The sequence below is a fragment of the Cricetulus griseus genome (assembly GCF_003668045.3).
Source record: "Cricetulus griseus strain 17A/GY chromosome 1 unlocalized genomic scaffold, alternate assembly CriGri-PICRH-1.0 chr1_1, whole genome shotgun sequence".
In the NCBI taxonomy this organism is placed as follows: Eukaryota; Metazoa; Chordata; class Mammalia; order Rodentia; family Cricetidae; genus Cricetulus; species Cricetulus griseus.
The window spans coordinates 167,958,923-167,971,949 of NW_023276807.1; the positions used below are offsets into that span (position 1 = coordinate 167,958,923).

Consider the following 13,027-nt stretch of genomic DNA (forward strand, 5'->3'; position numbering starts at 1 on the left):
AAAGATGGTTTGTGACAAGGATTCCTATCTCACCCGTGGTGCCACACTCAGATGTCGTCCATCAGAAGTTACATCATTACCTTAAATATCAGAGTTTCACTAAAGTATATATACCCTTACGATGCCAAATAGCTCTCCTATTTGATGAAAATATTTTTAATACAAGAATTGCATAGATTCTAAATCATACTTTCCTCTAACCCAGGGTAGGAAAACAGAAAGAGAACAGAGGGGCCAGCCACTCAAACCTACAGCCTTTCAGACGGGGCTCTTGGAAGAAACAGTTATACTTAGCTCATATGCCAGTCTTTACTTTGCAGAGGCACCAGTAGGCGGTATGTCTTTGGATTTCTATGGAATTGCCATATTTTGACCAGCCTGGCAAGGATGAAAATATTCTAAAGAAAAAATAGTTGTATCCCTGTTTTTGGCTATGAAACTATTGAAATAACAGACCCTGAGAAACTGAAATTCATTCAGGAAAGGCTGGTGCCTTAGAGGCAGCCAGAGGGGGAATTTTCTCCATAGCAGAAACATTCATAACTTGTCAGACCACTTTGCTGGAGGAACTAGAGCCAAGAAAATGAAGGGCATTCGGAGATGGGCCTTGACCAAGAACATGTGGTCATCAAAACTCTTGCCCTCTATTCAAACAATACTTTCTCATTAGGAAACACAAATTTGGGGGTTAGTTCTAGATCTCATTTTTCCTCTTTTCAATCAATGTAGTCACACTGAAAAAAAAATCTACTTAAAAGATTCACCATTGATTTAGCTCTTTCAATTGTCTGGTTGAGGATGGGTGGCAGAGTCTGGATTATAGAGTTTCCAAAACACAGACTCTGACCCTGAATTCAGAAACAATATAGATTATTATTATTTTAAATGCTTCACAACTCAGAAGGATCCATATGTGAGCATGGAATGTGAGACCTGATTTGAAAAAGGATGAACTGCCATAGAAGGACAGGCAAAAGATGACCATGGGGTTGGAGAGGTAGCTTAGTGGTTAAAGGCACTTGTTCTTAGAGAAGTCCTGGATTCCATTCCCAGCATCTGCATGGGTGTCCACAACTCTCCATTAGTCAGTTCTAGGGGATCTGATACTCTCTTATGACTTCCAAAGGAACCAGGCATGCTTTCTTAGGGTTTTATCAGTGGCCATGAGAGACACAGCAGATGATAACTGGTGTTCAACAGGCCTACCTACCAGATGGGTGGTTGTTTGATAGGGAGGCCCATCTGGGAAGGCCATGGAGTCACTGGCTGTGGAAACCATTTGTTCTTGTCTGTAATTTCTCTCATGACTCACTTCATTTCTTCCCTAAGAACTTCATTTCTCCGCTAAGAATACCTTTGGGTGCTTTCCCACTGCTTGCGTGTTTATCTCATGAATATATTTTATCTCCTAGGCACATACATCTGTGAATGGTCAGGAAGATGACTTTTCATTTGTCTGTATAATTTTGATATATTGAATATATACTGGGACATGCTTTATAACTGGATCTATTTGTCTCACAAGGTCTTTAGACACTTAAAAGCCTGCTTGTTTTGTTCAGACTAATACACACAATTAGCTCACTTCTACGTCAGAGCAAGTTCAAACTAGGCAAAAGGCTTTTTGTAAATAGGTCATAAGTTTGGAACTTTGCAACTATGCTCAAGGTCAGAGTCACTGATGTCCAGCCAAGCTTACTAAGGAAAGCATGCCAGTTCTTTGCTTGCCAGTCTGTTAACAAAAAAATCTATGTCTTGAAGCTTATCTCACTGTATCCCTGCCCTCTGGTCATGGTCTCACTTATGTAACCTTGGACCCTTGTGTTGCCATGGCAATGGCTTGACTCCCTATTACTTGCACTAGTAATGAGAAACAACTCTCGGTTTTAGACTGGGAGAGAAGCTAGAAGAATCTAGGAGGAATCGGAAGTAGGACATCAGAATTAGAATAGAAACAGAACAATAAAAAAATAAAGTACGTAGTAGAGAATTCATTTTGCCCTCATATTTTCCTACTCTCCTCACTTGCTGAAGCATTCTCTCTGAACTCTGAGTTGACAATGAGGCTGTTCCCCACAAAGCCCTCATTAGGGTTTCTGTAGCTATGAAGAAACACCATGACCACTACAACTCTTATAAAGAACAACATTTAATTGGGGCTGTCTTATAGTTTCAGAAGTCTTGTCCATAAATGTTATGATGGGAAGCATGGCAGCATGCAGGCAGACATGATGCTGAAGAAAGAGCTGAGAGTTCTACATCTGGACGGGCAGAAAATGAATGTCGCCCTAGACCTGGCTTGAGCATTTGAGACCTCAAAGCCCATGCCTTACTGATGCATTTCCTCCAACAAAACCACACCTATTCCAACAAGGCCACAATTCACAATGGTGCTATTCCCTGTGGTCAGCATTCAAACATGTAAGTCTATGGGGGCCATTCCTATTCAAACTACCACACATATATATGCATATGTATACATACATACATACATACATACAAAGCACTCATACACATTAAATCAAATAAATACATAAATAAATTTTTTAAAGATGTACATGTTCTGGTATGGAGAAAGATTAACTCGCTACCATACAATCAACAGGTCTGTGATCATCTGTACAGTATTTATAGTCCTTTGCAAGCTCTTGTTTTCACCTACATGGATCTGATGTATGACAAACTATAGCTCTGGAGTTGTTAGTACAGTTTGCTATTTTTAAAACATTCCAGAAATTTTTTCTTGGTGGTGAAGTTAGTATCACAAGACTGAAATACAGGAAACAAAACATGAATCACCTCAATTTGGAGGCTTATGTAATTTCTTTCTCCTGTCCTTGACCTTGGGGATAGTCTATCCTTGTTCAGAAAAGGAATATTCTAGAAAACCTTTTCTGGTCATGATAGTTTCCACAGCAAAAGTGAACAAGTTCTCATCCAGCAAGCAGTTTAATAATGGAGGCTTCAGATGATAAAGACTCTGTTTAAAAAGTGAGATGGTACACCAAAGGCTGCATCCACATGTCGCTAATCTTTAAGGAAATGCAAATCAGGACTCACACTCTTTATGATGGCTGGTAGAAAAATACAAATGATTAAGAAAGGTTTTGTTTGTTTGTTTGTGCAGAGGAAAATAACAAGCAAAGAAGGGGAAAAATCTGAACACGTGTGCACTATTGGAAGGACTGTAAAATGGTACAGCCACTGTGAAAACCATGATGATTCCCTGAAACTTAAAAATAGAATCACCATATGATTCAGCTAATTCACTTCTGGGCTTGAGCTTAAAATAACTGAAATCAGGGACTTGAACAGATATTTATACACCATTATTCGTTGCAGCTATAATCATGATAACCAAGGGGCAAAAGCAAACCAGTGTCACCAATAAATTATTAGATAAACAAAATGTGGTCTATCTGCACAATGGAACAGAATTCAACACTGAGTGGGAGGAAATCCTGATATACGACATATGGATGAACCTGGGAGACTGTTGTCCAAATGAAACAAAGACACAAAGTGGAAAGACACACTGCTGTCCACACACTCTTCCAATGCATCAGATTCTCAGAGACAGAGAGCAGAATAGTGGTTGCCAGAGGGTGGAAGGGAAAAAAAATCCATATTTAATCCATTTAGAGTTTCAGGTTTCTGAGATGAGAGAATTCGGTATGTTAGTATATCAGGAATCATATACCAGGATTCCTTCCTTTCATCATACAATCTGAGCGTGTACCATGCCATGAAACCACACACCTTTAAATGTAATGATTTTATGTTAAACACATTTTAACTAGTAATTTTTTTATAATTAAAAATATATTGATTACATTCCTAAACAGAACTACCGTCTTGAACAGACTGTTTATTTCAAAATAGCAATGTGAACTGCATGAGGCTTGAAATGACCTAGTATGGATTTTTGGTAAGCGACATGCCCTGTCATTTAAAGCTGAATAGCACAGAACAGGAGAGTCATCCACCTACAACTTCTGCCACTGGGCAGAGGGAGAGCTGGGGAGCTGCAGAGGAATAGTGGTGGTGTTGTCTCCTTCTAAAACAAAACAGCCCCAAAAGTTCTACTGTCAATAAATGTGAAGCACAAAAATAGGTTTCAAGGATGAAGCAGTTCATGGCATTTGCCTGTGGGGACAAACAGGCCCCTGTTACCTGACAACCAAGCTAAAGAAAGTGAAAGATAAGATGAGTACCAGGGCATTCCTCTCCTCATGGGGGACTCAGAGCTATGGACCAGCCTTCCTCCTGGTTGTATGCCTGCTTCTCTCCTCCTCTCCTTGCTTCACTAAGTAAACTCCATGGTAAACTTCCTTTCAATCAGCCCATATTCTTTGGACCAGACTGATCTGAGCCACTGGTAAGAATGTTCAGAGGGCAGTTCTGGTTACTGACCGGCTCAGCTGCAAGGAGACTGTGAAAGAGTGTCGTCTCTCAGGAAGTACCTGGGAAGACATGAAAATCATCTTTCTCCATTTGGGAGCTGAGACAGGTCTCTATACCACTGTAGTTATTTTGTGACTATGAAAATGGCTAGCCTTGAACAAGAAGCCCATTTAGGGAAAACGCAGGCTAGGACAGAGATAATAAATTTTAATTAATAAATGTTAATGAAATTACCATTTGAACAATTTTACACACACACATAAGCACACAAAATGTATTATGACCATACAATCCCCAGTTCCCTCTCTTAGCCTCTTCCTACTCGTGCTGACCTTCTTGATATATTATCTTCTTCTTCTTCTTTTTTTTTTTTTTTTTTTTTTTTTTTTGGTTTTTGGAGACAGGGTTTCTCTGTGTAGCTTTGGAACCTATCCTGGGATATATTATCTTCTTAATGATTATGCTTATGTGTAAATGAGTTAACCAACCTTGAAGCCACCCTATTCCATGAAGCCACCCTATTCTTGAGTACCTGAACTTTTTAAATAAAGATTTTTATTTATTTATTTATTTTTTTGGTAAGGGTGGAACAAAAAGCATTCTACTTAATTGATTCAGAAAATTGTAATTATTTCATTTCCCTAAACAACAACAAAAAGGTTGTTGTTTGTTTTTGTTTGTTTGTTTGTTTTTTTAACAGACAATTGTTTAATGTTATCTATGGGATTTGGGAGGGGCGGAGGACACAAGAGGGAAGAAATTTTTAAGGAAAAGCCTGAGGAACAAGAAGGTGTGTTTTCTACAGCAAGGTAAGCAGGAGTGATCCAGAGCATGCAGGGCAGACTTTAGTACATACAAACAGGCCCTCAGGGTTTGCACAGAGGAATTCATGAAAGAAATTGACCTTGTTCAGATATGCAACATAAGGCCTTGGAGCATCATAAATAGTAAAGGTGGAGGTCAGCAATAAAAGAGGAAGGATTCAGAGTAGCCCCGACCTCAAGGAAACAGATCACCTGCCAATACAACAAAATTCCTATGCTACCTCTCATGACTCAGCCTGGATTTCCTATTGGACACTCATCACCAGAGTGACAAATTTCAAGGAAAATAGAAGGGAAATCTCTCCCCTCTCCCCACATGAGCTATGTCACTTGCATAGTTACTTAGATGACAAGGCAAATCCTTTACTACACACTGAAGTCAAATGAAGTAAAACATAATTTTTAGTTCAAATTTCTTAACCAGAATCTGTGCACAGTTAAAATTAAGAGGAAGTAGAAGGGATATGTTAGTTGAGTAGGGTGGCATAGGCTGGACATAGGGGGGCTGAAGTTGAATATTATGCATTTGAGGACAGCCTGGGCTGTGTAGAAAGACAATGTCTCAACCATGAATAAACAAATAAGCCGTATTTTAGGTCAAAATTATATTATTGTTAAAATAGATGCAGCCTTCAATATTTTCTGCCTTTAAAAATACAATGAGCTAGTCATGGCAATTCATGCTTTGGGATGCTGAGGCAGGATGACCAGGAGTTCAGAATAAGCTTCAGGTAAATGTAAGGCCTGCTTGGGCTACCTGAGACCCTTTATTAAAAAAAGATCAAACAAACACATCTAGATGTATATTATACTGAAAGGTGTAATTGATTACATTTGGCATATTTTTCCTCCTGTGAGTTGTATAATGATATAATTATGAAAATAACCCCCCCCCCCACACACACACATATACCACAGCTACCTGAAAGAAACATTTGAAAACCAAATGTTATTGGAAGCTTCAGGCACATGTTTCAGTGAACTACATAACAGTTAGGAGACAAAACTCACGTCTGCCACCCAGAGTCCCATCTTCCTGCCTCAAGCAGCTACCCACATGGACTTACGCTGTTTTTGGAGATACTGGCATGTGTGCTCCAACTGACAGCTGTCCATTGCACTGATACCACTCATGGTCACTGTGGGAAGATCAGAGCCCATTTCTGACAATCAGCCAACATAACAAAATGCTGACTCCAAAGTGGGGTGGTTTTTGAAGCACATTCTTCCCTTTGGCACCACCAAGAGCCTGAGGTTTATACAAGTTCTTCAACCAAAGATTCACTATAGCAGAGCCCAGTGTGGGAGGAAAACAACACAATGACAATATCATGTCCCATGTAGGAGTGCAGCTTGGAGATGGTTACCCTCAGATATTCACAGGTATTAGGTGAAGAGTGTCCATTACTCAGCAGTGATCTTACCAGCAGAGGGGTTCACAGGGAATTTAGGAGTTGAAGAAGTAGTCAGACCCACTGCTAATTTTCTGTTCCTGAGAATGCTGCATGCTGTTATTTTCATCCACCTTGCTCACATCTCATGCTGTGATTAAACCTGCTGATGCTAAACCCTTTTGTTATGTCTCACTAATTCACGTAGGCGTAGTGTGTTCATCAAAATGTCAGCAAATGAAAAAAAAATGAAGGGCACATTCCTAATGAAGAAAAATTTGAGCTTTCTACAACACACACATTTTCCAGTGGCTGAGCTTTCCATGGAGTAATTATTGCACTCCTCCCAAAGATTACTGATTACATCACACAGAGAAACCGAGAGAGGCCTGGTTTATCTACCCCATCTATCTGCGGTTCTTGTGCAAACTTATACTTGTTACCATGAAAAATGGCAAATTTGCCATGTGATCGAAATGTTAACAAGGTAACTGTCAGGGAGATGGATCTCTGACTGTCACTGCAAGTCAGAACATGAGGATACATTGATATTTCTCAATACAGCCTCTGCTTCCCCAACGTTCACTAACAACATTTCCATGGTGAGGGTAATAAATCACCCGGAAATAACAAGCTGTGTAGGATCTCTGGGATATGATAGATTTGTCTTAACAGCACTATCTGCAAGGTAGAAAACCATTTATAAAGACCTAAAGAAAGCCCTAATCAACCACCATTTGCCATAATGGGGTAGATGAAGAAAAGATTGAAAACCTTAACAGTTTGAAGGAAACTGTGACAAAATTAACCACCTTAAAAAAAAACAGTTTGAAACAAAACACAAATAGCTTAATATTCAGAATGACATAGATGGAAAATGGAGTTAGTAACACAGTCCAAGTCCAATAGTTAGATTAGGCACTGATAATAACATTCCCATCATACAACATCAACTGCTGGATTCATAAGTAGAAAGTAGGTTGTTCATCATACAATGCAAATGAATATTGCCTTAGTTCCTGGCTAAATGGACTCTCTTTGGGATTTTCTGTTATTTTGTCAATTTGTTTGTTTTCTTAAAGGACATTTGGGCTGGGTTATGCTAAGTCTTCAAGTCAGCGGCTTGACTAATTTAATATTCAGTGCTTTAACCAATGAAATATTTTTTCCCCACAGCAAAGTAGCTAAGTCCTTCATCCAAGGGACCAATGACAGGAGGAGAAGATGATAGAAAAATAAAAGAAAAAGATACATCAAACAAAAGAAAGGAAACTTCTGCAGGACAGTGATATCAGATCACGTAGACAAGGCATGTGGTTTGCCTGCTGAAGAGTGGTCTCTCTGTGCACTTATTCACATGGGTTTTAATATCAAGAGCCACATGGAGCTCCCTTAGTCTTCAGCCTCTTTCCCTTTGCTCACTACTCTTTGGCTAGTAGTCCTGATTCCATTATTGCCAAGATAATAGAAGCCTTTTACAGGGTTTTCTCCTTATCAGAGAGCTCTATCTTCTATTCTCCCAACTTAAATAATTCTGGAAAATTCTTTACTATCTATTGGTTTCTACCAGGCCCTTTGGTGTCTACCATAACCTCTTCTCTCAGGGCAGAAAGAACTATGTCTATCTGGATCAACCTTGTTTCTTAAGCATACACACTCCCTGTTAGAGAGCAGGCGTTCCATGCAGCTCTGATGCCAGGTTTTCGGAGGGTGTACTGTCTTGCTTTGAATCAGAATGATAGGACCCACTAGCTATATTATTCTACGTAAGTGCTGAATGTCTGTGCACTTCAGGTTGCTCATCTATCTATCTATCTATCTATCTATCTATCTATCTATCTATCTATCTATCTATCTATCTGATGGGCTTATGAATAACAGTATTGGGAAAACTAAATGAACTTACCAAAACAAAGAGATTTAGGTGAGATGAAGCACCAGGGAATCACCAAAATCCACTAGCTATTGCTGTTACTATGGCTAGAACAGAAGCAGTTATGGCTCATTTATGTGAATGTTAGGGCAGTGAGCATCTTCTTTATTTCAACATTAGGCACAATGACAGTATGTTGTAGCCAGTTCCAGAGTGTCACACTAAGTTGGAAAGAGTGGGTACAGCATATAAACTGTGACAGTTCATTGTGCATCAAAACAGGAGAATAAAATTGGAACACCATTGCTACTGTTAGTTCAGACACATCAACAGTACTTCAAATGAAGTAAAAGCATGGGGCCATGGATCTAATCCCTTCAAAAATCATATGTACTTGATGCACAAATATTTGTCATTAGTAGTGATGTCACTACACATTTGGTGTCCATTTTACACAAATTCATCTCTTTATCTGCTCTATAATCATATTGTTAAGTGATCCCAGGAGTCACAGGGCAGGCAGAAATGATAGGAAAACACACATCACAGTGATACTTGCTTCTATAGTGGCTGGTCCCAATCCAGTACAATTCGTTGACCATATGAGCGATAATTATATTAGATAAGTTTTTCAATTTTTACAAAACCCCTCAGGGCTACAGAGGTGGTTTAGTGGGTAAAAGTGCTTATTGCATAAGCATGAAGATCTGGGTTCAAATCCCCAGCACATGGGTCTGTAATCTCAGAGAGGGAGGTGGGGTTTGTGGTTGGGCCAGGAGGATATTTGAGTGTTGTTGTTTGTCCTCCTTGTTCCAGTTTACTGAGAGACCCTGTCTCAAGGAATAGGACAAAGAGGGCAGGATATTCACACAATACAACACGTACACACACACACACACACACACACACACACACACACACACACACACACTTCCTACATATGTTAGTATTTATCCAGTCATTGACTAGAACTTTGGAATAAAAATATTCTTTAAGAGACATTAAATTGTCAAAGAACTAATTCAATGAAAGTCATCTAAAAAATAAGTAATTCAATAAAAGTCAATTTAAAAAATAACTAATTCAATAAGAGCCAATTTTAAAAGAGACTTAAGTAAGGAAAAATGGACCATAGTTCCTCAGTGAAAATCATTTCCCACAGGCATAGAGTAGAAAGTGGGTCCCTGACTGAGGATTTAGCTCCTCAGATGAACTTTTGCTTATCATGCAATGGGCCATAACCAATCACTAGCACCTTAAAATATAACAATAAAGACCCCAAAGTGGGTCCTACTGTCCCTATCAGGGGGTGATTCTCATCTTTAGGACACCACATGCACCCCTATCTGTGGACTGATGGAAATCAAACTCCCTGAGGAAAGTGCACTTAGGTAGAAATGTTTTTATATATAACTTCCAAATTTAGAAATTCAGATAAGGTCAAAGCCAGTTAATGAAGCCATATAGTCCAGGATAAACCAGAAACTTCCAATTACCCTTACTTTCTTTGTACATAACTGCTTCATACAGAGATAATACCTGAAACAAAGTAACATGAAGTCAGGAAAGAAGGAGTTAAAATTAGAAAAGGACATCAGGACTTGCAAGGTTAGTGCTTGACTATTGTTTACACCAGGGATATCTCATGGTCATGATATAAAATTAATTAAAGTCAAAATGAGTAAGATAAAGAAGATATGTCCCCCTATAATTCCTGAGTTGATAAAAATAGACCAGTTATTACAGCTAGCAAGTAAGATGGAGGTATCTTTTACTAAATAATGGCAGCACAGGATAGAATGATGGACATTTAGCATCAGATGCTTTGGAACTATCCTAGGAAGAACTATTATGGCTACTTATTTTTTTTAACATGACCACTGTACTTTTCCCCAATTGTAAACAGTGTCAGATATGAACTGATCACCTTCTCCACAGTTTGAGCTAAGCAGTTCTGATTCCCAAGCACAGGCATACTCACAATTACCATCTTTTTAATGGCCAGCATTCATTATAAAATCATTGCTGGTAAATTGTGAAATGATTTAACAAGTCTTAAAAACCTTTAGTTATAGAAGACAAAGTACAGAAAACAATTTATACATCAATGTGTCTGAAAGAATAAAGCTAGTCTACTTCATGGAATCAGTTTTCAGAACTAGACTATTGAAATGTCACCAATCAAGCTGTCAATTGGGGAGGAGGGGGTTCTAAAGAGCAAATGCACTTCTGAAGTTGGCTGGAAGAGAGATCATTATCACACAGTTTTCACCAACAACTGAACAGCCAGTAATAGAGTTTTAAGAAACCTCTGAGATGGTACCCACCAGAGAAATTTAGACTTGGCAATGTAGTCTAGTTTCCCTGAAATTACATTTCTCAGTCAAGGAGATACCCCATATCCTCACAACACAAACTGACTATGGAAAAGACTGACAAGCAGAGTGGGTAGATGGTCATAGAGGGTGGGACCTCCCAAGGACTTCAGGTTATCTCAAGGAATGGGAAGAGACACAAACCCTACTGGGAGGACACAGGCAGGTGTTCTGTCAAGGGGTCCCTTCCTCCAAATGTGTGACATCCAACTCACCAGTTCATTGACCAAGTTGTCACATATCAGTCTGGGTTGTGCTGTTGCCACTCAACAAGCCTGGAACAGTTCTTGGCATCATACACAGTCTAAAGCTGGTGTGTGGTTTTCCAAATCAATAAAGTAGATAGAAAGGAAGAGGTTAGCTGGGTGGTGGTGGCACACAGCAGGTGGCAGAGGCAGGTGGATCTCTGTGAGTTCAAGGCCAGCCTGGTTTACAGAGATAGTTCCTTGACAGCTAATGGTACACAGAGAAACCCTGTCTCAAAAAACTAAAAGAAAAAAATAAGTTAAAAATAAAGAATAGATAATGAGTTGTGAGTGCTTTGCAGAGGGCAAGGAGGAGGCAAAACAAAATAGAAATGGTTCCCTAGAGTATAAGTGCCATTTTTCCACACTTGGGGGCTGCTTGCTGATTTGGGAATTCACACAAGTAGGATATAAACATTGATTTGTTGGAGCTATCTCATACTGGCTCCCAAAAACTGTTTGTATAATTAAAAAAAACATAAGTTGTTTTTAAAAATCATTGCTAACTAAATTACAAAAGTTATAATGAAATAATCACTAAAAGCAAAGGTAGAAAAATATTCATAATTCCTACATCCTAATGGATTTATTATACTTTATTCTTACCTGTGTTACTGGGTGGTTGGGTCTATTGTACCTGTGTAGTAGAAGAGATACAGATAATATACTATGTGGCCACCTTTCCCCAACTCTGTGAATTGTGGTATTAAGTCAGTAGCATGAATTAGGCACGGTAAGACGGAATGTACCTTATGTGGCAGAATTGGTAACCATGACCTATTTATTATTTTCTTGATTATCTAGGCTTAAGAAAACAATATTGCACATTAAATTTAAAAGAACACTGTGTCTGTAGCTATAACAGTGTGGATAGCACAGAAATTGAGAAAATATCCCCTTTAGTATTCTAAACTTATTATTCACCAGAAGAGTCACTCATGCACTGACAAATGAGTTCAGTTTGGTAATGAATTTTTGTCATTTCACTTTTGTCTTTTCACACAAACAAAGCTATCAACAAACATTGATATCTCAAGCACTCTTGCATGTCAATGATGAGGAAGAGTGTCTAACTGGATAGCAGCTAAGCATTTAATTCTATATAATTTCCCAGATCATGGTTACATTATAAACAGATTGACCATAGATCAACAAAAACATTGGGTGAAAATCATATTAGGTTTATGAAATTCACTGAAAAGGTGAACATATATTTCATGATTATATATAAATTGTGTGTTACACATACTCTTTCACCAGCAAAATTTACAATATAGTTGTACATTTATGTTGGTGTGTGTGTATCTACACACATGTATATACAAGTGAGGTCTGGCAGCATTACCTGCACACCTCTAGCTATAAATATAACAAAATTATTATTATACAACTTATCTAGAGACAAATTCATCATGATTGAAGGCAGAAATTTGGTCAAGGCAACATTGAAAGATCATTAAAGTTCAACAAAGTCATTTCACATTGCTAATGATACTTGAATTTGGTTGAAATGCCAAGCTACTAAAGTCTAGTGAGAAAGTGCAAAGTCCAAGCCCTCTTCCTCTTATGGTGAAGTCATGCTATGGGACAGTAGGTAAATCCCCATTAGTAACAAGAAGATGAGAAAAGTGAGCACTTCATAGACTGTCAGTGGACTTTTGAGATCTAGCAACAGGAAGCAATAGAAAACAGCAAACAGAAAGTGTAACAAGATGAATAATATTGGGGCAGCTCTGCACTAGTTTGGTTCACAGTGGTATTAAAAGCTTCTGCATAACATTTGATTATATCCAAAAAGTTTAGATTGGAAGCCATTCAATTTTAAGGACACACACACACACACACACACACACACACAGAGAGAGAGAGAGAGAGAGAGAGAGAGAGAGAGAGAGAGAGAGAGAGAGAGAGAGAG

At 38.7% G+C, this 13,027-nt stretch overlaps 1 protein-coding gene across 1 annotated transcript in view; it reads right to left on the reverse strand.

The window, feature by feature from the left end:
* The window catches only part of Fhit (fragile histidine triad diadenosine triphosphatase), a 282,794-nt gene that overhangs the window by 147,305 nt on the left and 122,462 nt on the right, over window positions 1-13,027 (reverse strand). The window lies entirely within an intron of this gene.